We start from the raw sequence: 25,555 nt of genomic DNA on the forward strand, positions 1-25,555 counted from the left end.
GAAGATGACAACCGAATGTATAGGTCGAATGGAGAGCTCTCTTGAAGGTGATTTGCTCACTCCCACTTCAATTAGTTTGACCAATTTCCTAATAATGATTTTCTCTCTACAAACTGACACAATTAACTATCATTTTCTGCAACAGTAGTTGAATTTGACGTGATTTATTTCCTGTGTGATATTAACACTGTTAAGTTTATGAGACCTTTTTAGGGTTCTCAAGATTGCCTCCCACCCAGGTCCAAACACTTGCCAGCAGCTATTTTTAACCAGAGATTATGTTCAGAAACAGTGATACCCTCACCGTTTACAGTAAGTGGACTACTGTAGCCCTACAACTATTTTAATCGACATCTTTCTATTTTGAGAATGCTAAAATTAAATAGCTGGAATTACACCCGATATGACTTAGCAGATAAACTTTCAAGCGCCCATGTGCAAAATCTACAGTCATTTTCAATATGGTGCGATTTTCATGAGTGCTTTTTAAACCCAGTTGTTGACAACTTTTTGATGGATGTTAAGAGTGCAGGTGCAGTGTATAATGGGACAAGCCTACTCCTGGACTAAAATGCATTGTCAAGGCAAATCTCCTTTGAAAGTGCTTTATTAGTAAATTATGAAATATCCTTATCTGGGCATGCAGCACATTGAACAATTACCCAGATCATGATGTAAATCAACCCCCATTCAATAAACTGTAGATCAGAATGTTCCTTAAAAAGCTACGTATTATAATATACAATGTCACAATTTGACACATGAGCTGAGACCTGCATATGAGACTTTGAATGTATCTGAAAAAATGTTGGCTGTCATGAACTGAAGCTAAAATCCTTAATTGTAACAATAACAAAGCGGTTGCCCTGCCTGTTTTGGCAAAAGCTGAGGGTTGGGCATGGAGAAATGCAACCACTCAAATTCATAGAGCTATGGAAGCAAGGCCTGTCCATCCATGATATCAAAATAATAGTTATAACCATGTTTTGAGGCTGTACAGTGATTGTTTACATTCATGCTGTTTACAAACATTGGCATAAACCAAGCTAATATTTGGGGTTCTGATGGGGTACAACAGTTAATCAAAGCTCATAAGGCATTTATACTGAGTACACCAAACCTACACCTTCCTAGTGCTGAGTTGACTCCAATGCTTCCCACAGTTGTGTCAAGTTGGCTGGACGTCCTTTGGGTGGTGGACCATTCTGGATACACATGGGAAGCTGTTGAGCGTGAAAAAACAATCAGCCTGGCACTTATTACCATACCCAGTTCAAAGGCACTTACATGTTTTTGTCTTGCCCATTCCCCCTCTAAATGGCACACAAACACAATCCATATCTCAATTGTCTCAAGGCTTAAAAATCCTTCTATATTCTGTCTCCTGCCCTTCATCTACACTGATTGAAGTGGATTTAACAAGTGACATCAATAAGGGATCATAGCTTTCACCTGGATTCACCCGGTCAGGCGATGTCGTGGAAAGAGCAGGTGTACTTAATGTTTAGTATAATCAGTGTATAAGTTGTATTCTTGAAGAATCAATGGGTATATATCATTAATTTATAAGTCCAAAAATGTATTCTAGCTTTACCTTACACTGCTAGAAATATTTGTATTTATATAATAACAATGATAACACAATTACTATTGCGTGTGGAAGCTATGAGAATCTGAGCATCTCGCCCCCTGCTCTCAACAGCAGCCCTATCAGCTGACATTTGACCCGAGCCACCGTGCCTTAGCCCTTAGCAGGGAGCAAAATCCAAATGGCTGAAGATCACAAAGTCTTGGTAGTAAGAAACATTGTTTCGAGGCATATAAAAAGGAATGAAGGTGGAGCACCTCTCAGACTCATTTACCTTTAAACTTTTAGCAAAAGTTATTTTGTTAAATTTGAAATGGGTAGCCTAAGTTGACTGAACTCCATCTGCAGGATTCAGTGCATTAAGGTATATATTTGTTTTATACATCTTTCTGGGTATTGATCATTGATCTTCTGGGAACAGATCTGTGTAATAGGTGATTAGTAAAGTCGTTTTACTGTACTTATCTTCAATAGAGACCCTGTAAAGTACTTTGAGACAGAAAGCCTTTAGCCTTCCTAAACTGCATCTTCTTATTTCTCAGAGGAAATGAGAGAGTTATTGGGCCAATACATCTCAGACACCCTCAGCTATGTCCACACAGTGAAGGAATTCTGTGACAGGCATCCAAGGTGGATCCTGCAGAGAAAGGAGGAACAATCCAAGATGAAAAACATCAAGGAAATGGCAGACAGAATCGATCTTAAATTCGGCCGAGTCTTGAATGCAGAAGACAAGACCAAGGCATTAGGAGAGTTCACGAAAGACTATCTGACCCAGGTGACTGCAAACCGTAGGCTTAAGAAGCTGGAGAAGGAGCTGGAAGCTGTACTGAAGGACACTCTCAATGGGCTGGAGGAGCTGGACTGCTTCATGGATGCTGTGGAGAGGCTGGTGGTCACCTCTCTGTTTGTATTTGCTGATGAAAACCGGTTGTGTCCTCTGCCTCAGGGGAGGGAACAAGCAAGTGTCCAAGCTGTCATCACCTCCGCTAGAATGGCCTGTCCTCTCCTCATCCACTTTAAGAGGGAGGCTTCAGCCTTCTTTTCCCCAGGCCTCCTCAATGTGGAGGTGCTGCACGAGCACCTGGAAAATTACATGCACATCTCTGAGCAGCTTTGTGAGAGAATGGGATTGGGAAAAACGTAAGTGGAAATCAGTTTAAATAATTTAACACAATATTGGTTTCAGACATATTTATGTATATTTTTATGTAACATTATAGCAACTTCTGCTGTAGCTGAAAAGTGCTTTCTAAATAGCTTTTTATTATCAATATTAGAAAAACATTTTGCAGAGAGAAGAATGACAACTTGATGATTGACACCAGCACTGAAGTGAATGAAAAGTCCATGCAGACCATGTTTAACCATTTGCGCCATTTGAGTGCTATCAGGTAAACCTTTACAGTTTTGTTTTATGTTACATTTGCAAATACTAGCTTATTAACACTGAGGGCACACATTTCTGATCATTCATCAATTCCAGCTACATGTCTCAATGTCTCTGATGAAAAAGTGGAATCTGTTTCTCCTGCTAGGATGGATCAGCACTTCAGACTGACGTTCCTGTTCCAGGAGTCTGCCCTGCACTTCATTGGTCTGTTCAGTCAGCGCCACTCCAGAATGCTGGACTGTCTAAAAGAGCTGGAAAGGAGAGCTGGCAAACTAAATAAGATGAAGAAAGGGGGTTATATCTCCAGTGTGGTAGGCAGTGCAGTGGGGGCGACAGGAGGGGCTCTGACCATCGCAGGCCTTTGTCTTGCCCCGGTTACTGCTGGGCTGTCACTGGGGCTCACCATCGCAGGGATTGGAATGGGTGTGACCAGTGGGGTCAACAGTCTAACCACCGGTGTAACAAAGGTGGCATTTAAAAGCTACCAAAACAAGAAAGCCAATACAATCTTTCAATGTTTCTTGGAGGACATGCAAAGACTCCATGGTAGTCTGGAGAAGGTGGCCAGCAACATTTGCCCTTTGGAGCCGAAGGTGGTGGCATTAGTGGTTGGGAAGAATATAGGAAAAGGTGGTGCGAGTTTAGGAAAGAAGATCAATGCCATAGTAAAAAATACCTCTGCAATAGAGGCCTTAATGGGAAAAGGCATGGTTATGGGTGCAGGCAAGGTGGGACTCCAAGAGGGCAAAACATTTGCTGCAGATTTACCTGACATTGGGATGTTGGCACAAGGCACTCCACTCGCCCTCTCTAGGACATTAAGGCAATGCGCTGTGGCCTCAAATGCCCTATTCATTGGCCTGGACATCATCACTATCTGTAAAGACAGTGTCAGCCTTGCCAAAGGCAGCAAGAGCAAGAGATCCCAGCTCATCCGAGCCAGAGCAGCACTGTGGCGCACAGAGATTGACTCATGTCAGAGGATTCATGACTCACTGTGCCGAGGCATCTGGAGGTTCAGTAAGAGTCAGCGAATCCTGAATAAACCATTTTACCTTGTGAAGGAGTTAGAAAGTCTAGAGCCGCTTGTGGAGATGGGACTCATGGAGCAGCCTGCGAAGGAGACGGAAACTCTTGAGCAGCCTGAGGATGATATAGAAACTCTGGTGCCGCCTATGGAGGAGACGAGACTCCTGGGGCAGTCTATGAAGAAGACGAGACTCCCATGGCTGCCTATGGAGGAGACGAGACTCATGGGGCAGCCTATGGAGGAGACGAGACTCATGGTGCAGCCTATGGAGGAGACAAGACTTCTGGGGCAGCCTATGGAGGAGATAGAAAAAGGTACAAAAGTAGTTAAATTGATTTGCCCTAAAACATGTCACATGCTGTACACAGCAGATGTTGAATGATATTATGTGCAAGTATTAGCAAAAATACTCAAGCTCTACTAAGTTTTTGAATTTCACCAAGCTGGCATTGCCATTGGTTAATTAATTGCTTTTCCATTAAAAATCCCTGTCTCTAGGTTTTTGCGACTGGATGTGGCATTCGGGCATGATGTTGTTGCTGTTGCTGTTAGCATATGTATGGGCTGAGAACATTTCTAAGTAGTAACGGAGAATATCAAGAAGTCAACACACCTGCCGTTTGGACTGCATCGTTTCCTGTGCATCACTTCCTGTATGACTTAATTGCTTAACATGTAGATTTGAAATGTTTACTGTGCATGGTTTTAAAGCTACTTGGACTTGAGAACAGATTTTTTTTAAATTAAATGTATTTAAGATTATTACAATTTTAATTCAAACTACCCCTTTATCTGGGCGGTGTTCATGTTGTGGAATAGTCAGATCTAATTGGTACTAGTTGTACCAACTGAACATAGCTGTTCTATGTCAGATTCTAGAACTTGTCCCTGTACATTGATGTAGCGTAACAATATCTTTAGTTTCAAAAGAGTTTAATCCACATTATATTGTTGAGAAAATCTAATAGGCCTACATAGTTATTTCAGCATGGTTAATCAACTTCTGAATTGTATAGGCATGTACTGCCCTCTAGTGTATTCTACTCATGTGACATGTCTTGCTGTTATTGATTGTTACTCACTTTAGTTAAGATATGTGCAGATAAAAGTGCATTATTTTCTACTTTAGCAATGCTTAAATATCCATACATAGTTCAATTACAGAACTCCAGAGATGACATTTACAGAAACAGTGATACCCTCACTGCTTACATTAGACTACTATAGCCCTACAACTATTTTGATTCACAACTTTCTCATTTGAAAATGCTAAAATAATTGGAATACACCTACTATGATTTGGCAGATTAACTTGTGCAGAAATAAATGTACCACATAGGCAATGAAAATTACACCAAAAAGATCTAAGTGCTTTTGGCCAACATTATGATCTACACTCAACGGATAGTTTATTAGGTACACCCATCATTGTGCGTCCCAAGATGCCGATCTTCACACCACTGCGCCGTTATTTGCCTGTTTGTGGCCTGCCTGTTAGCTTGCATGATTCTTGCCATTCTCCTTCGACCTCTCTATTCAACAAGCTGTTTTTGCACACAGGACTGCAGCTGACTGGATGTTTTTTGTTTGTCGCATCATTCTCAGTCAATCCTAGACACTGTTGTGCGTGAAAAGCCCAGGAGGGCGGCCAATTCTGAGATACTGGATCTGGCGCGCCTGGCACCGACGATCATACCACGCTCAAAGTCGCTTAGGTTAGTTATTTTGCCTATTCCAACGTTCAATCAAACAGTAACTGAATGCCTCGATGCCTGTCTGTCTGCTTTATATAGCAAGCCACGGCCACGTGACTCACTGTGTGTAGGAGCGAAACATTTTCATGAACAGGGTGATGTACCTAAGAAACGGTCCAGTATGTATGTTACAGGTGTAATTACAGAGCTGGTCTAGAAAAAACTGCCACTACATTACAGTACAGTATTAACACTTCCTACCATTTAGAATTGTATGACAAGACAACAAATAATGATTCTATCTGAGAATGTAATTTATGCCGATTGTTTGCCAATGAACCAATCAAAATGTTGTAACAGAAACGGCAATAACATTTAGTAAGTTCAGATTTAATACAATATTATCCCATCCTAAAAGCCAATGTTATATTTTTTCTACCATTTTTCCAGAACATAACTTATACATAACTTTAAATGAGTTGTTAAAAAGACCAATATCTCAATATACAATAAACATATTTATCATACAAACTCCAAGTGACGTTTCAAATGTTTACTCAGGGAAGATGTCCAGCTTAATACATACATTCAATACAGTGCAGTGTCCACTTAAGCCCAGTGCAGTGCCCCTCCATTCCACAAAGACATACTTCAGTACTTTTCCATCAACCAGGATTTCTCCATGATCCTCTGTGCATATTACATGACTTCTCATCAGTCTGGAGAGTCCTTGAGTTATTGGGAGTACACATTCCTACAGTCCACTGCAGTCACCTAAATAATTGCACTCTTCAAATACACAAAGAGCTTGAACCGAACACTACTTTCAATCTCTAAGGATATAAAAACAATCTATTCATTCTAAGAGTATATAATGATATTAAACAGTAATATAAAACAGTCATTTTCAATTATCAGTGTAAAGAAAAAGTTAAAGGAAAGTATCGACTAGGGTTGAAAGGGTCAGAAACTTTCCGGAAAATTTCCATGGGAAGTTAAGCCCGGGACTTTTTCTTAAATTCATCAAAAAAAGTTAGGTTATAACAGTGAACCTTTTTTGTGGGATACACATAAGGCAATTCTAGGTCTTGTGGCATATTTTAGTTAAACTATCATCAATTCAATGGAATTGTAAACCTCTGCGTGCACAGTGCATTCTTCCATCACATGTGCAGTGCATTCTTTCACCACATGTGCAGTGCACTCTTCCATCACATGTACAGCTGATTCTCAAGATCTTGAGCCCACACCACTACACTGTCTGAGCCAAGGACTACATGCTTTCTGGTAAGTTTTGATTACAATACTGGGTGGGGTGAATATATTTTATATGACATATATGTTTTTTTGTTAACTAGTAAATAGTAGCCTACAGCAAAGTGTGTTTAAATCATGTTAACAATTTCTGCTAGTTAGTTTTTGCTACCATGTGGATTTTAGCTTGCTTGAGCCTGCTAACTGAGGAGTGTTAATTCACCTGTTTCCATACATGTTTCATTTTAAAACATGTCTCTTACAAAGGAGTTGTTTAATCTAACTGCTTAACTTTTTACATGTACATGGAATTGTATTTGTTTTTTTTTACACATTTTCTTCTAATCTTGATGAAATGTGTGGAGACATTTCACTGCAGCTAATGTAGAAGGAAAAGCTGTGTACATTTGTGAATACTGTGCCAATGCAACAAAGATACAGAATCATCTGGCCAAGTGCATAAAGTTCCCTCAGAGCTCACAACAAGCAACCTCTGACAAAAGTCCCTCTACTTCTAGTCGAGGTGAAAATGATGAATCGGACACCTTATCTATAGCAACAGATCATGGTCCTCCTGGAATCAGAAGTTTTTTTGACTCAATGGACGAACGTAGTCAGAGAAATGCTGATGAATGTCTTGCTCGGGCTGTGTATGCAACTGGTTCACCTCTGATACTCACAGGCAATGTGTATTGAAAGAGATTTCTGAATGTTCTTCGCCCAGCATACAACTCTCCAACTAGACATGCTTTATCTACTCATTTGCTGGTTGCAGAGTTAAATAGAGTTCAAGTGAAGGACAAGCAAATCATAGAAAAAGCAGACTGTATTGCAATCATCTCTGATGGGGAGGGTTGAATGTTCGTGGGCAAAGAATAATTAACTACATCATCCTCCACCCCTCAACCAGTATTCTACGAGAGCACAGACACAAGGGACAACATACACACCTGTCTGCACATTGCAGATGAGCTGACGGCAGTCATCAATGACCTTGGACCACTGAAGGTATTTGCACGTGTCATGCCCTCTTCACAACTGTCAGTGTGTTTGGACCATGACAGTTTTTTGGTGATGTGGACAAGCTCTCAACCTGCTCCACTACAGCCCAGTCAATGAGAATGAGGGCGTGCTCAGTCCTCCTTTTCCTGTTGTCCACAATCATCTCCTTTGTCTTGATCACGTTGAGGGAGAGGTTGTTGTCCTGGCACCACATGGCCAGGTCTCTGACCTCCTCCCTATAGGCTGTCTCATCATTGTCGGTGATCAGGTCTACCACTGTTGAGTCATTGGCAAACTTGATGACTGTGTTGTAGTAGTGCCTGGCCATGCAGTCACGAGTGAACAGGGAGTACAGGAGTGGACTGAGACATGCACCCCTGAGGGGCCCCCGTGTTGAGGATCAGCATGGCGGATGTGTTGTTACCTATCCTTACCACCTGGGGGCGGCCCGTCAAGAAGTGCAGGATCCAGTTGCAGAGAGAGGTGTTTAGTCTCAGGGTCCTTAGCTTAGTGATGAGCTTTGAGGGCACTATGGTGTTGAATGCTGAGCTGTAGTCAATGAATAGCATTCTCACATAGGTGTTCCTGGATCTGTGGATCTGTTGGGGCAGTATGCAAATTGGAGGGGGTCTTGGGTTTCTGGGATAATGGTGTTGATGTGAGCCATGACCAGCCTTTCAAAGCACTTCATGGTTACAGACGTGAGTGCTACGGGTCATTTAGGCAGGTTACCTTAGTGTTCATGGGCACAGGGACTTTGGTGGTCTGCTTGAAACATGTTGGTATTACAGACTCAGTCAGGGACAGGTTTAACATGTCAGTGAAGACACTTGCCAGTTGGACAGCGCATGCTCGGAGTACACGTCCCGGTAATCCATCTGGCCCTGCGGCCTTGTGAATGTTGACCTGTATAAAGGTCTTACTCACATCGACTACGGAGAGCGTGATCACACAGTCGTCCGGAACAGCTGATGCTCTCATGATTTTCAGTGTTACTTGCCTCGAAGCGAGCATAGAAGTCATTTATCTTGTCTGGTAGGCTTGTGTCACTGGGCATCTCGTGGCTGTGCTTCCCTTTTGCCCTCATTATATAGGGTGTCAAAAAGACCTGCGAGCAGATTTAATGCAGCCCACGGGTGGTTTTACAAAAAAGAAAACAAGCGCAATGATGATAATGACAATGGACCTACATGTGTACAGTCTCTTCACTCTGTCCAGCTCACTTGCAATCACAGAAACAAAAGCTAGACAGTCAGGGAGTATCGAAAATTCCAAAACATAGGACTATTTCAGTGTGGCTCTCGGACTTTGTCAAAGACTCAGTGTGGCCCACGGGGAAAATGAGCTGCTGCTATACAGCAATGTTGAGTAATATTATTTGCATGCAACTATTAGCAAAAAACCTAGTTCCACTGTCTTACTTTCACCAAACTGACATTGCCATTAGTTAATTAATTGCTTATCCTTAAAAAAGCAATGTCTCTAGGTTTTTGCGGTTGGATACGAGCATGGTGTTGTGGTTGCTATTAGCATGTGAAATGGAGAAAATTAAGCCTGGACACCAGCCTCTTCGACTGCATAGTTTCCTGTGCAAGACTTATTCTTGTTTTTCTTTGCCATTAAGTCCAAGGAACTGTCCGTAGATCTCAGAGATAGAATTGTGATGAGGCATATACAGTTGAAGTCTGAAGTTTACATAGACCTTAGCCAAATACATTTAAACTCAGTTTTTCACAATTCCTGACATTTAATCCTAGTAAAAATTCCCTGTCTTAGGTCAGTTAGGATCACCACTTTATTTTAAGAATGTGAAGTGTCAGAATAATAGTAGAGAGAATGATTTATTTCAGCTTTTATTTCTTTCATCACATTCCCATTGGGTCAGAAGTTTACATACACTCAATTAGTATTTGGCAGCATTGCCTTTAAATCGCTTAACTTGGGTCAAACGTTTTGGGTAGCCTTCCACAAGCTTCCCACAATAAGTTGGGTGAGTTTTGGCCCATTCCTCCTGACAGAGCTGGTGTAACTGAGTCAGGTTTGTAGGCCTTCTTGCTCGCACACGCTTTTTCAGTTCTGCCCACGTATTTTCTATAGGATTGAGGTCAGGGCTTTGTGTTAGAGGAATTTATTTCCTATATGTGCAATTAAAACACTGTTCGTTTCTAAGAATTTGTAAGATACTTATTTTCATAAAATGCACAGAGACCAGTCTCATAGTTAATCAGTAGCTTTTATTTTCGAGAGCTCTGGTCATAATACAATGTACATTGGTTTATATACCTCACGTTTCGTCATAAATGGCTCTCTTCCTCTCAGATACAATGGCAATATAGTTCACAAGCCTTCCCACATTGTCTGCCACCTGTTAAACAATCTACTACTAGCCCAAGGTCTCTCCCCTCCCTGGGTAGAGACAATGTCCTGTAAGTGTAACGTTCTGGGTGTAGTGGGTGAGAAGTCAGGCGCAGGAAGCAGAGAGTTCAGGGTAGTGCTAATTTAATGCACAAAACGGCGAACATAACCCAACCCCACGAAAACACAGGGCGTACAACAAAACAAATGCCCCAAACACGGGGACTTAAACTGTCCAGCAAAACCCACGAAATGGGAAACACGGCTGGCTAATAAAGCCCAACTAATCAGCAAATACACACCAGGTGTAACCAATAAACAGACAAGGAGGGGGAGGAAAGACAAGGAGGGGGAGGAAAGAATCAGTGGCAGCTAGTAGGCCGGTGACGACGAACGCCGAGCACCACCCAAACGGGAAGGGGAGCCACCTTCGGTAGGAGTCGTGACAGTAAGGAACACAGCATTCCAGCCGGTCTGACAATAGCTCCATTCATTTCTAACAAGGAACAGAAAGTCCTTGTTCTAATTCTCAACGAAAACTACACACATTACATTCAGTATTATGATTATGATAAGATTCATACATCCATACAGTAACATAGTAGTATTCTGTTTAGTTATAGTTCTGATTTAAATGTATACATAATTTAGTCATTATTCATAAAAAATCCCTTAACACTTTGATGGCCACTCCAATTCCTTGACTTTGTTGTCCTTAAGCCATTTTGCCACAACTTTGGAAGTATGCTTGGGGTCATTGTCCATTTATCTATTTTGTGAAGCGCACCAGTCCCTCCTGCAGCAAAGCACCCCCACAACATGATGCTGCCACCCCCGTGCTTCACGGTTGGGATGGTGTTCTTCGGCTTGCAAGACCCCCCCCCCCCCCTTTTTCCTCCAAACATAACGATGGTCATTATGGCCAAACAGTTCTATTTTTGTTTCTTCAGACTAGAGGACATTTCTCCAAAAAGTACGATCTTCGTCCCCATGTACAGTTGCAAACCGTAGTCTGGCTTTTTTATGGCGGTTTTGAAGCGGTGGCTTCTTCCTTGCTGAGCGGCCTTTCAGTTTATGTCGATATAGGACTCGTTTTACAGTGGATATAGAAACTTTTGTGCCTGTTTCCTCCATCATCTTCACAAGGTAATTTGCTGTTGTTCTGGGATTGATTTGTACTTTTCGCACCAAAGTACGTTCATCTCTAGGAGACAGAATGCGTCTCCTTTCTGAGCGGTATGACGGCTGCGTGGTCCCATGGTGTTCATACTTGCGTGCTATTGTTTATACAGATAAACGTGGTACCTTCAGATATTTGGAAATTACTCCCAATGATGAACCAGACTTGTGGAGGTCTACAATTTCTTTTCTGATGTCTTGGCTGTTTTCTTTTGATTTTCCCATAATGTCAAGCAAAGAGGCACTGAGTTTGAAGGTAGACCTTGAAATACATCCACAGGTACACCTCCAATTGACTCAAATAATGCCAATTTTTACTGGCAGCATACCACCCTGCATACAACTGCTGGCTTGCTTCTGATGCTAAGCAGGGTTGGTCCTGGTCAGTCCCTCGATGGGAGACCAGATGCTGCTGGAAGTGGTGTTGGAGGGCCAGTAGGAGGCACTCTTTCCTCTGGTCTAAAAAATACCCCAGGGCAGTGATTGGGGACAGTACCCTGTGTAGGGTCCTGTCTTTTGGATGGGATGTTCAACGGGTGTCCTGACTTTGATGTCATTGAAAATCCCAGGGCACTTATTATAAGAGTAGGTGTGTTAACCCCAGTGTCCTGGCTAAATTCCCAATCTGGCCCTCAAATCCTCACTGTCACCCAGTTTACAATTGGCTCATTCCTCCCCTCCTCTCCCCTGTAACTATTCCCCAGGCCGTTGCTGTAAATGCTCAGTCAACTTACCTGGTAAAATAATGAATAAATACAAATTATGCTATCGAAAGCTTTTAAAGCCAAGACATCATTTTCTGGAATTTGCCTAGCTGTTTAAATGCACAGTCACCTTAGTATATGTACATTTCTGACCCACTTGAATTGTGATACAGTGAATAATAAGTGAAATAATCTGTCTGTAAACAATTGTTGGAAAAATTAATTGTGTCATGCATGCTCAAAGTAGATGTCCTAACCAACTTGCCAAAATTATAGTTTGTTAACAAGAAATTTGTGGAGTGGTTGAAAAACAAGTTTTAATGACTTCAACCTAAGTGTATGTAAACTTCCGACTTCAACTGTATCTGGGAAAGGGTATAAAACAATTTCTAGAGTGTTGAAAGTTTACAAGAGCACAGAGGTCTCCATCATTGTGAAATTGAAAAAATATGGAACTACCCAGACTCTGCCTAGAGCTGGCTGTCCGACCAAACTGAGCAACCGGGCAAGCAGGACCTTGGTCAGGGAGGAGACCAAAAACCTAAGATCACTCTGACAGAACTGAAGAGTTATTTGCCTGAGATGGGAGAACCTGCCAGAAGGACAACAGTCTCTACAGTACTTTACCAATCTGGGCTTTATGGGACATTGGCCAGATGGAAGCAATTCCTGAGAAAAAAAGGCACATGACAACACCCCTGGAGTTTGGAAAAAAGCATGTGAAAGACTCTGAGATCATAAGGTGAAAGATTCTGAGATCATAAGGCAAAAGATTATGTGGTGTTGAGGAAGAGCACCTTTAGTGTTTAAGGAAAAGCACCTTTAGTAAATCCGCTTTCTCTGTAAGAGCTTCCCATGTCTGGAATACACTGCCATCAGACACACATAACTGCACCACATATGACTTTCACAAAATGCATGAAGACATGACTAAAGGTCAATCAGATTTGTGAACATAATCCCTAGCTGTGTATTGCCGCTTTCCATGTTGTCTGTCGCATGTAGCTTGTGAGGTGTGGAAACACTTTGTTGCTTTTATGAATTTTGTCTTGCTGCTTTTTGTTCTATGTTGCTCCGTCTGTATGCTACGTCTTGCTTGTCCTATGTTGCTCTGTCTTGCTAGTCCTATGTTGCTCTGCGTGTGCTCACTGCTCAATGATTGTCTATTTGTAATTGTTTTTAATAACCTGTCCAGAGACTGAGGTTGAAAATTAGCCAACTGGCTAAAACCGGCACTTTTATTGAAACGTTGATTAATGTGCACTGTCTCTGTAAAAATAAATAAACTCAAACTCAAACAAAAATGGAACTATTTGGCCAATATGCAAAGCGCTATGTTTGGAGAAAACCAGGCACAGCTCATCACCTGTCTAACTACCTCCCTACTGTGAAGTATGGTGGTGGCAGAATCATGCTATGGGGATGCTTTTTCAGCGGCAGAGACTGGGAGACTAGTAAGGATATAGGGAACAATGAACAGGGCCAAATAAAGGCAAATCCTTGATGCGATAATGCTTCAGAGTGCAAACATACAGACATATCCAAGACAACTCAAAGTTGTAATCACCACCAAAGGTGTTTCTACAAAGTATTGACTCAAGGGTATGAATACTTACGTAAATGAGATATTTCTGTATTTCATTTTCAATGAAGGCGGCCGGTAGCGTTCGGCCAGTAACTGAAAGTTTGCTGGATCGAATCCCCAAGCTGACAAGGTCAAAATCTGTTGTTCTGCCCCTGAGCAAGGCAGTTAACCCACTATTCCCTGGGCACCGAAGACATGGATGTAGATCATGGCAGAACCCCCACACGTCGCTGAATCGGAGGGGTTGGGATAAATGTGGAAGACACACTTCAGTTGAATGCATTCAGTTGTACAACTGACTAGATATCCAATCCCCTTTCCCAAAATCATTTGTAAAAAAATGTTTTCACTTTGTCATTATGGGTTATTGTGTGTAGATGGGTAAAACAAATATATTTAATCCATTTTGAAGGCACTGTATCTGTAACAGAACGAGTTGTACCAACTGAATGTGGCTGTTCTAGTCCAGATTCTAAATCAAATCAGAGACTCTGGGTTTGAGCCCAGGCTCTGTCGCAGCCGACTGTGACCGGGAGGTCCATGGGGCGATGCACAATTGGCCTAGTGTTGTCTGGGTTAGGGAGGGTTTGGCCTGTAGGGTTATCCTTGTCTCATTGTGCACTAGCGAGCTGTGTGCTTGGGGTTATTGTCTTGCTGGAAGATCCACTTGCGGCCACATTTCGGCAGCCAGGTCTTGGGGAAAACAATTCTGGTACTTGGTAGAGTTCAGTGGAAGCAAAAGAGTCCCATAACAAAGACCCACCACCATATTTTACAGTAGATATGAGGTTATTTTCTGCATGTGCGTACTTCTCTCGAAGCAAAAGCCACCACTGGTTCTAGAACTGGTCACTGTACTACAAAGTTGATGTAGTGTAACAATTTGAATGTTTCACAAGAGCTTCATCCCCATTATATTGTTGATCAAATACACAGTAAATTCAACATGGTAATTCCATGTCTGAATCTCCTGAACTATAATAGGTATGTACTGCCATCTAGTTTCTTTTTGAATACTCACATGACATGTCTTGCTGCTATTGAGTGTCATTTATGGAAGTTAAGATATATGCAGATACAAGTGCATTCTTTTTCAAGTTAAGTCATGTGTAAATATCCAAACAGAGTTCGAGTGCATGTTTATACAATTACTTTATCAAATAAATGTGAATAACATATTTGTAATTGTCTCCTTGAGATTCGTTTTAATCCATTGCACACAGGAATGCAGTGGAGTTGGCCAAAAATAAACAAAGAACAGGGATGTCTGAAGGCATTAACTCAGAATTGGGGTGTTATCTGTTATCATGAAAGTGTGTGTGTGTGTGTGTGTGTGTATGCACACCTGTGAGTGTCAGATCTTTTACCCCTTCTTAGCTGGATTCCGGTGCCTTTTTGATAGGCGCAAGCACACAGAGCACTTGTATGAGGAAGAAAGGAGATTATTGGAGCATACTAATATGATAAGCGGGGAAATTCACAAGTTTCAGGGGCCTCCACACTGGGATGCTGCTATGTTCAGTTCTTACTGGGGTTGAGATTTGGATCAGTCTGAATACAAGGTTTGAGTCGATTCTATTACAACTCAATAGATTCAAGACAATGATATTCAATATATCTATCTATATATTGGAAATGTGCCTATCATTCAAATGTGGACATAAAATGCACAGAAGTACAGTCAACTACAACATTTATGGCACCCTTGATAATGCTGAGCAAAAAATACAAAAATAAATAATACAAATACTAAGCTACATAGGTAAAAAAAAAATGGCAAATCATATTTTATACTGATACAATTGCTCAGAGAAATAAATGTTTAACAAGTAATCCATTTTATTCTCAAAGATAGGTGTCAAAATAATTTTGGAGGTGACTGTAAATAGGACTAACCTATAGGATTGTAGGGTATGGCTTCTAATTGTAGATTTGGAGACCCAAGTTCTGTAATTCTCCAATTGAACCATCTTCATCACTGCGTGTGGGAACAAGATACACTTGCGTCCAATTACAGGCAAATGTAAAAAATAATAATAATAATAATAATTCAAACAATGTGTCAAAATTATTGGCACCCGTTTTCAATACTCCGGCAACCTTGCGAGGAAAACAGCACAGAGCCTTTTTCTAAAATGTTTTACGAGCCTCCCGGGTGGCGCAGTGGTCTAAGGCACTGCATTGCAGTGCTAGCTGTGCCACCAGAGACTCTGGGTTTGAGCCCAGGCTCTGCTGCAGCCGGCTGCGACCGGGAGGTCCATGGGGTGACGCACAATTGGCCTAGTGTTGTCTGGGTTAGAGAGGGTTTGGCCGGTAGGGTTATCCTTGTCTCATTGTGCACTAGCGACTCCTGTGGCGGGCCGGGTGCAGCGCACGCTATGCGAGCTGTATTAACCTCTTACACTTATGGTGGCGCTATTTCATTTTTGGAAGAAAAACGTTCCCGTTTTAAACAAGATATTTTGTCACAAAAAGATGCTCGACTATGCATATAATTGCTACTGTTCGAAAGAAAACACTCTGACGTGTCCAGAAATACAAATATCTTCTCTGTGCGTGCCCTTTAACGTGAGCTTCAGGCAAAACCAAGATGACTTGGCATCCAGGAAATGACAAGGATTTTTGAGGCTCTGTCTTTCATGATCTCCTTATATGGCTGTGAACGCAAGAGGAATGAGTCTGCCCTTTCTGTCGTTTCCCCAAGGTGTCTGCAGCATTGTGACGTATTTGTAGGCAGATCGTTGGAAGATTGACCATAAGAGACCACATTTACCACGTGTCCGCCCGGTGTCCTGCGCCGAAATTGGTGCGCAAAGTCACCTGCCAGTATTTTTCCATGGGGCACAGAGAGAGAAGCAAGCTTCCATGAACTGCATGTCAATGAAGAGATATGTGAAAAAACACCTTGAGGATTGATTCCAAACAACGTTTGCCATGTTTCGGTCGATATTATGTAGTTAATCCGGAAAAAGTTTCACGTTGTAGGTGACTGCATTTTCGGTTCGTTTCGGTAGCCAGGCGCAATGTAGAAAACGGAACGATTTCTCCTACACACAGACGCTTTCAGGAAACACTGCGCATTTGGTATGTGGCTGGGAGTCTCCTCATTGAAAACATCAGAAGCTCTTCAAAGGTAAATGATTTTATTTATTTGGTTATCTGGCTTTTGTGAAAATGTTGCGTGCTACATGCTACACAAAATGCTATGCTAGCTTTGCATACTCTTACACAAATTAGTCAATTTCTATGGTTCAAAAGCATATTTTGAAAATCTGAGATGACAGTGTTGTTAAGAAAAGGCTAAGCTTGAGAGCAAACGCATTATTTTAATTTTATTTGCGATTTTCAGAAATCGTTAACGTTGCGTTATGCTAATGAGCCTGAGGCTTAGTCACAATCCCGGATCCGGGATGGGGAGTTTCAAGAGGTTAAGAAGCAGGGCGGTTGTGTTTTGGAGGACGCATGGCTTTCGACCTTTGTCTCTCCCGAGTCTGTACGGGAGTTGTAGCGATGAGGCAAGATAGTAACTACTAACAATTGGATACCATGAAAAGTGGGTAAAATAAAAAATGTTTTATGAGTTTGGAGAAGACATTGGGAGGAATCAATACAGAATCTTTCCACATCCTTGATATCCTTCAGTCTGTGCTTATGGACTGCCCTCTTCAATTTAAACCACAGGTTTTCAATGGGGTTCAAGTCCGGAGACTGAATTTGTCATTGCAAAATTTAGATTTTGTGATAAATTAACCATTTATTTTGGATTTTGATGTGTGCTTGGGGTTATTGTCTTGCTGGAAGATCCACTTGCGGCCACGTTTCGGCAGCCAGGTCTTGGGGAAAACAATTCTGGTACTTGGTAGAGTTCAGTGGAAGCAAAAGAGTCCCATAACAAAGACCCACCACCATATTTTGCAGTAGATATTAGGTTATTTTCTGCATGTGGGGCGGCAGTGTAGCCTAGTGGTTAGAGCGTTGGACCAGAAGGTTGTGAATTCAAACCCCCGAGCTGACAAGGTACAAATCTGTCGTTCTGCCCCTGAACAGGCAGTTAACCCACTGTTCCCAGGCCGTCATTGAAAATAAGAATTTGTTCTTAACTGACTTGCCTGGTTAAATAAAGGTAAAAAAAAAAAAAAAAAAGTGCGTACTTCTCTCGAAGCAAAAGCCACCACTGGTTTGCTTGGCCAAAGAGCTCTATTTTCGTGTCATCTGACCATAGCACTGGTTCCAATCCAAGGACCAATGTAACGTCTGTCGTCGGAGGAAGAAGGAGACCAAGGTGCAGCGTGATAGGCGTTCATGCTTTTTAACAAACTGAACACCGCAACAAAATAACAAAGTAGAAAAAACGAAAGCGCACAGTTGTCATGCAACAAAACAGCTAAACAGAAAATAACTCCCCACAAAACCCAAACGGAAAATCACAACTTATATATGATCCCCAATCAGAGACAACGATAGACAGCTGCCTCTGATTGGGAACCACACTCGGCAAAAAACAACAAAGAAATAGAAAACATAGATTCTCCCACCCGAGTCACACCCTGACCTAACCAAACATAGAGAATAAATAAGGATCTCTAAGGTCAGGGCGTGACAACCAAGGCCGTTTAGAAAAATCCAGGCATTTACATTTGTTTGTCGCTCTCAAAGTTTTTTTCTGGCAACACTTCCAAAGAGCCAATTGGCACGGAGATGATGTGAAATTGTAGATTTGGAGACCCGAAGATGCGACCAAGTTCTGTTATTCTCCAACTTTGAACTATCAAAAATAAAGAGTCGCACACTACATATATAAACTCCCAGTAATTTATTGGGTATTTACCAACGTTTCGGCATCACTGTGTCTTCTTCAGGGTAATGTCATGAATACTTGTACAAGGTTATGTAGACAAACTGTGCAATTAGTGCAATCAATGACAATAGTGAGGGGTGTGTCATAATGATTACGTTAATTAGGATGAATTAGTGAAACATAAAAAAAACAATAGTTTATTGGATATTAAATATATTAGGCTATTGTTATCATATAGAAACACAATTGAATAATGTACATAATATTAGCATCAACATACATTATGGTTTAATTCAATTTCACATATTTAATTGGTTCGTATTTCATTTCATATTTGTTACAAGTAATCTTTTGGTTCAACCTTAATGCATAATAAGCATCATCAACAGGGGGAACATATTAGGTGTACGCTAATAAGCTGTAGAATATATTATATTAATTTATAAGACTTGTTCATAAAATAATTGTTCATAAGAAGGGCCTGAGATTAAAGTCAATATTCAGACCACTAGGGGTCAATGTTTTTAGATAGGATATTCAGTAAGCCTCCCTTTGCAGTTGTAGGATCTCGATGTTACTTCCTCTCCTTGATAGAGCCTCAATGCCTGTGTATTTGAGGGAGGAGATTGGATGGTTGGCTTCAACAAAGTGAACTGCTATTGGATAGTCAATGTGCTCACACCTGATTGAACTGCGGTGTTCAACTATGCGTTGTTTTAATTGTCTTTTCATTTGTCCTACGTAGGCTTTTCCACATGAGCAGGTGATGAGATATATTAATGTTCTTACACCTGATTGAGCTGCAGTGTTCAACTATGCGTTGTTTTAATTGTCTTTTCGTTTGCCCTACATAGGCTTTTCCACATGAGCAGGTGATGAGATATATTAATGTTCTTACACCTGATTGAGCTGCGGTGTTCAACTATGCGTTGTTTTAATTGTCTTTTCGTTTGTCCTACGTAGACTTTTCCACATGAACAGGTGATTAGATAGATTGTTCCCTTGGTCTTACATGAGATGATACTCCCAACAGGGATTTTTCGACCTGTATGTGGGTGTCTGAAGAATTATGTATTTATAGTGCTATTGCACTGTGTGCATGAGCCACATTTGTAGTTTCCATTTGGAATGGGTGTCAAGAGTGTCTGAGTGGGCGCAGGGGCCATGTCAGATCTCACCGAGCTATCTCCAATATTGTGACCACGCTTATAGACCACCAGTGGGGGTTCCTGGAAGAGGTGTGCGATTTTTTTTCTTCTGATTGCTGAATATGCCAGTGCTTTTTCAGGGTTGCTTTCATTTTCTCTGAACCCTTGGTGTACTTAGTACAAAATATGGTTGAGTTGTTTTTCTTCTTTGGTTGAATTTTTAGTAATTCCTCTGTTGGTTTTTGAGATATTTTCATCATTGCAGCATCAAGAGTTTTGTCCTTGTAGCCTCTCATTTTGAATTTATCTGTCATTTATTTTTAGCAAATCTGTCTGGTGGGCCTCCCGGGTGACGCAGTGGTTAAGGGTGCTGTACTGCAGCGCCAGCTGTGCCAACAGAGAGTCTGGGTTCGCGCCCAGGCTCTGTCGTAACCGGCCGCGACCGGGAGGTCCATGGGGCGACGCACAATTGGCCTAGCGTCGTCCGGGTTAGGGAGGGCTTGGCCAGTAGGGATGTCCTTGTCTCATCGCGCACCAGCGACTCCTGTGGTGGAAAGGGCACAGTGCGCGCTAACCAAGGTTGCCAGGTGCACAGTGTTTCCTCCGACACATTGATGCGGCTGGCTTCCGGGTTGGATGCGCGCTGTGTTAAGAAGCAGTGCGGCTTGGTTGGGTTGTGTATCGGAGGATGCATGACTTTCAACCTTCGTCTCTCCCGAGCCCGTACGGGAGTTGTAGCGATGAGACAAGATAGTAGCTACTAAAAAAACAATTGGATACCATGAAATTGGGGAGAAAAAGGGGTAAAATTCAACAACAACAAAAATAATTCTGTCTGGTGGCCACAGATTCGTTTAACCCTGCATAACTATATGGTTTTTGAGGGGAAGAGGATGCATACTATCCGCACATAACAAGGTATTGCGGTCTGTGGGCTTTGTGTATAAGTCTGTGTGTAATGCATCATTCTCATTGATAATCCAGAAGTCCAGGTAGTTTATTTTTCTCTCATCAGTCTGCATGGTGAATTTGAGGTATTCAGAGCTCTCGTTTAGTAGAATTTGGAATTCATGTAGTTCCTGCTGACTTCCTTCCCAGAGCACAAAGACATCATCTATGTATCTCTTCCATAGGAGGATTTTAGAAAGTAGGGGATTAGTCTCTGTTTTGTAAAGTAGTGCTTCCTCAAATTGTCCCACATACAGGTATGCATAGTTCAACTATGGCTACACCCTGAATTTGAGGGAATGCTATTCATTGACTACAGCTCAGCGTTCAACAACATAGTGCCCTCAAAGCTCATCAATAAGCTAAGGACCCTGGGACTAAACACCTCCCTCTGCAACTGGATCCTGGACTTTCTGATGGGCCGCCCCCAGGTGGTAAGGGTAGGTAACAATACATCCGCAACACTGATCCTCAACACAGGGGCCCTTCAGGGGTATGTGCTCAGCCCCCTCCTGTACTCCCTGTTCACTCATGACTGCACAGCAAGGCACGACTCCAACACCATCATTACATTTGCCAATGACACAACAGTGGTAGGCCTGATTACCGACAACAACGAGACAGCCTATAGGGAGGAGGTCAGAGATCTGGCCGTGTGGTGCCAGGACAACAACCTCTCCCTCAACGTGATCAAGACAAAGGAAATGATTGTGGAGTACAGGGAAAAGAGGACCGAGCACTCCCCCATTCTCATTGACAGGGCTGCAGTGGAGCAGGTTGAGAGCTTCAAGTTCCTTGGTGTCCACATCACCAACAAACTAACATGGTCCAAGCACACCATGACAGATGTGAAAAGGTCAAGACAAAACCTATTCCCCCTCAGGAGACTGAAAAGATTTGGCATGGGTCCTCAGATATTCAAAATGTTCTACAGCTGCACCATCCTGACTGGTTGCATCACTGCTTGGTATGGCAACTGCCCGGCCTCCGACCGCAAGGCACGACAGAGGGTAGTGCGAAAAGCCCAGTACATCACTGGAGCCAAGCTTCCTACCATCCAGGACCTCTATACCAGGCGGTGTCAGAGGAAGGCCCTGAAAATTGTCAAAGACTCCAGCCACCCTAGTCATAGACTTCTCTCTGCTACCACACGGCAAGCAGTACCTGAGCGCCAAGTCTAGGTCCAAGAGGCTTCTAAACAGCTTCTACCCCCAAGCCATAAGACTCCTGAACATCTAGTCAAATGGCTACCCAGACTATTCAAATTGAATTTGAAGGAAAAAGTCTGACTTAAAGACAAAGTAGTTATTGGATAATACCAGTTCAGTAAGTTGTAAGATGCAATCATTGGATGGAGTAAGGGTAGAGTCCAGTAGCGTGCCGTGGTTCTGGGGCCTGGGCCTTCAGTGAAGTCCTACACAGTCCCACCCAAATTAATCCACCTCTTATTACCATCATTATGATGCCATGGCTCTAGACACTATACATTTAGACAGAAACGCAGTATAACCAGGTGTTGTGTCACCTTGAAATTGACATTTTTATTCAGAGTATTGCAGGGGAAGAGTACAATACCTTTTCATTGTGCAGCTTCGTTGCCCTGCGTGCTTGTTCGTTGAGCTGTAGATCCACTCGGGTGTCCCCAAAAGTTTTCAAAAGCACCATTGCTTGTAAGTGCCCAGCCGTACTTTGGTGTCTCGTTGCTGCCTTGGTTAGACAACTCAGGTTTGCAAAGCCAGTGTGGCTCCAAACACCAAATCGATCACTTGCAAATAATAGGCATTCCCAGCAGTACAGTTTGCAGTGCTTCTCGGAGCCTGTGAGTCATTGATAGCGCCCATAGTTGAAAGTGGCGAACAAACCCCTTTCACGCCTGTGACAGGCTTTGTAGCGTCGGCGTCTACCTCTCCTGACAATGTCTAACTTTTCTTGAAAAGTTTGTCTTGAGAATGGCGTTATAATTATATCCTCGACCAAATCGATATCTTCTCCTTCCGCCATTGTGGGTTGAAAAAACAGCTTAGTAGTACGCAAATTAATTTGTCGATCAATTTCAGTTTCCTAGTTCTGAGACCTGCACATATAGGACCTGCCTCTCAATATTGGTAATCCAATCAAAAGACGTGCATACACTAAGCCTGCTAACTGGCTCCTGTGTAACACTGGAGCCAGCCAGCAGGCGTACAATAGCCAACTCTAAAGCTGATTGGTTGACACTAAATTTTAATTTCCATTCACGACAAGCGCCCGCACTGTTGATTCTGAAGGCCTGAGGGCAGATTTTAGACCCCTGGCAACACATGATGGCTGCATATGATTGGATAAAAGATCTAACATAAAGACCAGCCCTCCAAATCACAAACTGGGGCTGGAAGCAGTGCAACCAAGAGGAACGCTATGAAATGAAGTGTGTAACTCTTACTCTGGGGAATAATTTAATACATATTTGTGGGAAAATATATTTAAAAAATATATATATTCTGATGATGTTTAGGCCAGCAGGGAAGGCCTTGCTGGCCCTGACGGCCCACCACTGGTAGAGTCTCACTCCAACTTTGGCCCTTGGGTTCTTCTTTGTCTCCCAAACCATCTTCGTCACCGTGCGTAGGGACAAGATACGCTTGTGTAAAATACCAGGCAAATTTACCACTGTTCCAATTGTTGCCCTAATTGTGGTAAGTGGTATATTTCTGTTTTTAGACATTTTTTTGCACATATTGCCTGATTTATGAAGGTCAACAACCATTTGTCTTTTTTCATTTGTGAGTTATTTGCCTTTTCCCATGTGAGAGAGGGCCTTGAACATCACATTTATTTGTATATATCCACTGTACACATAAATCTCAGAATAATTGGTTCCTGTTTCAGTCATGTCTTTGGTCACAAAGCTAGCTATTCGCTGGCGTAAGTGGGGACACTTCAGACTGAGGAGTACGTTTTACACATCCCCATGTGCTACATAGGTGCCAGTCTGACTATTTTTATCCCAAGAATGCAACACACTTTGAAAGGCGGTGACCAACGATGGACATCACCTTGACAAAGGTGATCTGCTTGAATGCGCCCATTGAGACAAGCATGATGCAAGACTTTGCGCTCACACAGTCATACAGTGTATTTGCACATGTGCACAGGTACAATTCACGCTGCTACAATGAGGGTATCGACAGTACCACAACAGCAGAGAAGTTGAGCCTCGTGCTTCAACGCCTCTGATCGTTGCGGAAATTTACCCACTACTACTGTTTACTTTGTACATAAACATGATGAACGCCTTCCACGCTGCACCTTGGTCCAATCCTTCCAACAACGATCGTTACACCTAGCCTCCCACATACAGGCTAGTTTTTGTCCCTAACACCAAAACTAAATAAAACGAGTAAAGTGAATCTGAAAACTAACTGAAAATAAACTGATTTCAAATAATATTAAAACAAATAGAAATACAAATGAATATAAAAACACAAAACTATAATAACCTTGTTCTATACAGTCTTTTTTGCTAATCTTTTTCAAGGCTGTAAATCATTTGAGGTGACTGTATAGTGTAGTTCTGTGTCAATAGTATCCCTTTATTATTCTCTCTCCGTGGCCTCTCACAGTGAAGCCAGAGACAAGGTCACCTTGGAGCGGCCATGTTGGCACCAGGCAGTCTTTTTGGAGGAGAGAGCGACAGATCAACCAAACACAAAGCGCACTCTCTCTCAAGCTGCTCCTTTGGAGAACAGAACAGAGAGAGGGAAACCCCTTCTTTCCCCTGAGGCCAGTGGAGAGGGGGATAGAGGGAATGGAGTAGGGAGGGAGGAGGAGGAGGAGGGGAGGTCCTAATTCACTATAGAGTTGATGGAAAAAGACATCAGAAGCGTCACGTGTCATTGAGTCAGCCGAGATGGTTCAGTTTACGTAGAGCGTGAGGTTGACTTACTGGGGACTGCAGAGGAGGAGAGAAAGGGGATATTTAACACCTTCAAGACCAGGTATACTAATGTTGAGTTTTGTTGCATCAGATCATCAGAAATTGATATGGTGTTTCAGTCCTTTTTTATACCATTGACAGGACATTTTTTTGTAATTCAAAATTGAAGGTCCAAAAGACAAAAGAAAGGTGACTGTCATAAGCAGCTGTAATATTTTGAGAAATGTACATTTTAGTGACATTTCAAAACAAAAAGAAATATCATTCTGGATGAAATGGCACACATAATAGATGAGCTATTTTGGTAAATCAGTATCGAGTAGTTGTTTGAAATATACATTTTTCTCAATGGAAACCAAATAAAAAAACAATAGGATAGTATTCATAATATTCAAAAACAGTGACACACAGAACTTTTCCTCAGATATCTTCCCGCTCAAGACTACAGTAGTGAAAGTGTTAAGATGATTTCAAACTTCTTCTCTACCTCAGGCTCAAGACCACGTACATCAAGCACTCAAGTCGTTAGATACATTTTTCCATCCGGACTCTTCACTGAATCATCTCTGACTTGTTTTATCAAGGCCCCACCAAATATCCAAACCCGTCCTAAATTTCAAGAGGTTTGACATCATCAATATAATTATGAAAAAGAACTTGCGATGTCCACTGGTTCCACTTTGGAAAAGGGTCACAGAATCACAGGCCACATGAAACTTTGATGGGGCAATGGAAGTAGAAAAGGTGTCACAAACACAAACACTTAACTCAGAGACCTTACCTAAAGTACATTACTATATATTTCCCTAGAGCTTTAGCTGCTGGTTTGTGATGCTATCTGTCAGGATGCCCTTCAGTCACCTCCACTCATCCAGCTGATGCCCCAGCATGAGGATGGTGATGCAGAGAGGAATGACATCATCATGTGACTGCCCTCCCACTTGCACGTCCTCCCTTGGAT

At 42.1% G+C, this 25,555-nt stretch overlaps 1 pseudogene; it reads left to right on the plus strand.

Moving 5' to 3' along the window:
- Positions 1–233: 233 nt before the first annotated feature.
- LOC135520358 (uncharacterized) lies at positions 234–25,523 on the plus strand (annotated as a pseudogene).
- Positions 25,524–25,555: the final 32 nt, after the last annotated feature.

The sequence above is a fragment of the Oncorhynchus masou genome, chromosome 4 (assembly GCF_036934945.1).
Source record: "Oncorhynchus masou masou isolate Uvic2021 chromosome 4, UVic_Omas_1.1, whole genome shotgun sequence".
Taxonomy (NCBI): Eukaryota; Metazoa; Chordata; class Actinopteri; order Salmoniformes; family Salmonidae; genus Oncorhynchus; species Oncorhynchus masou.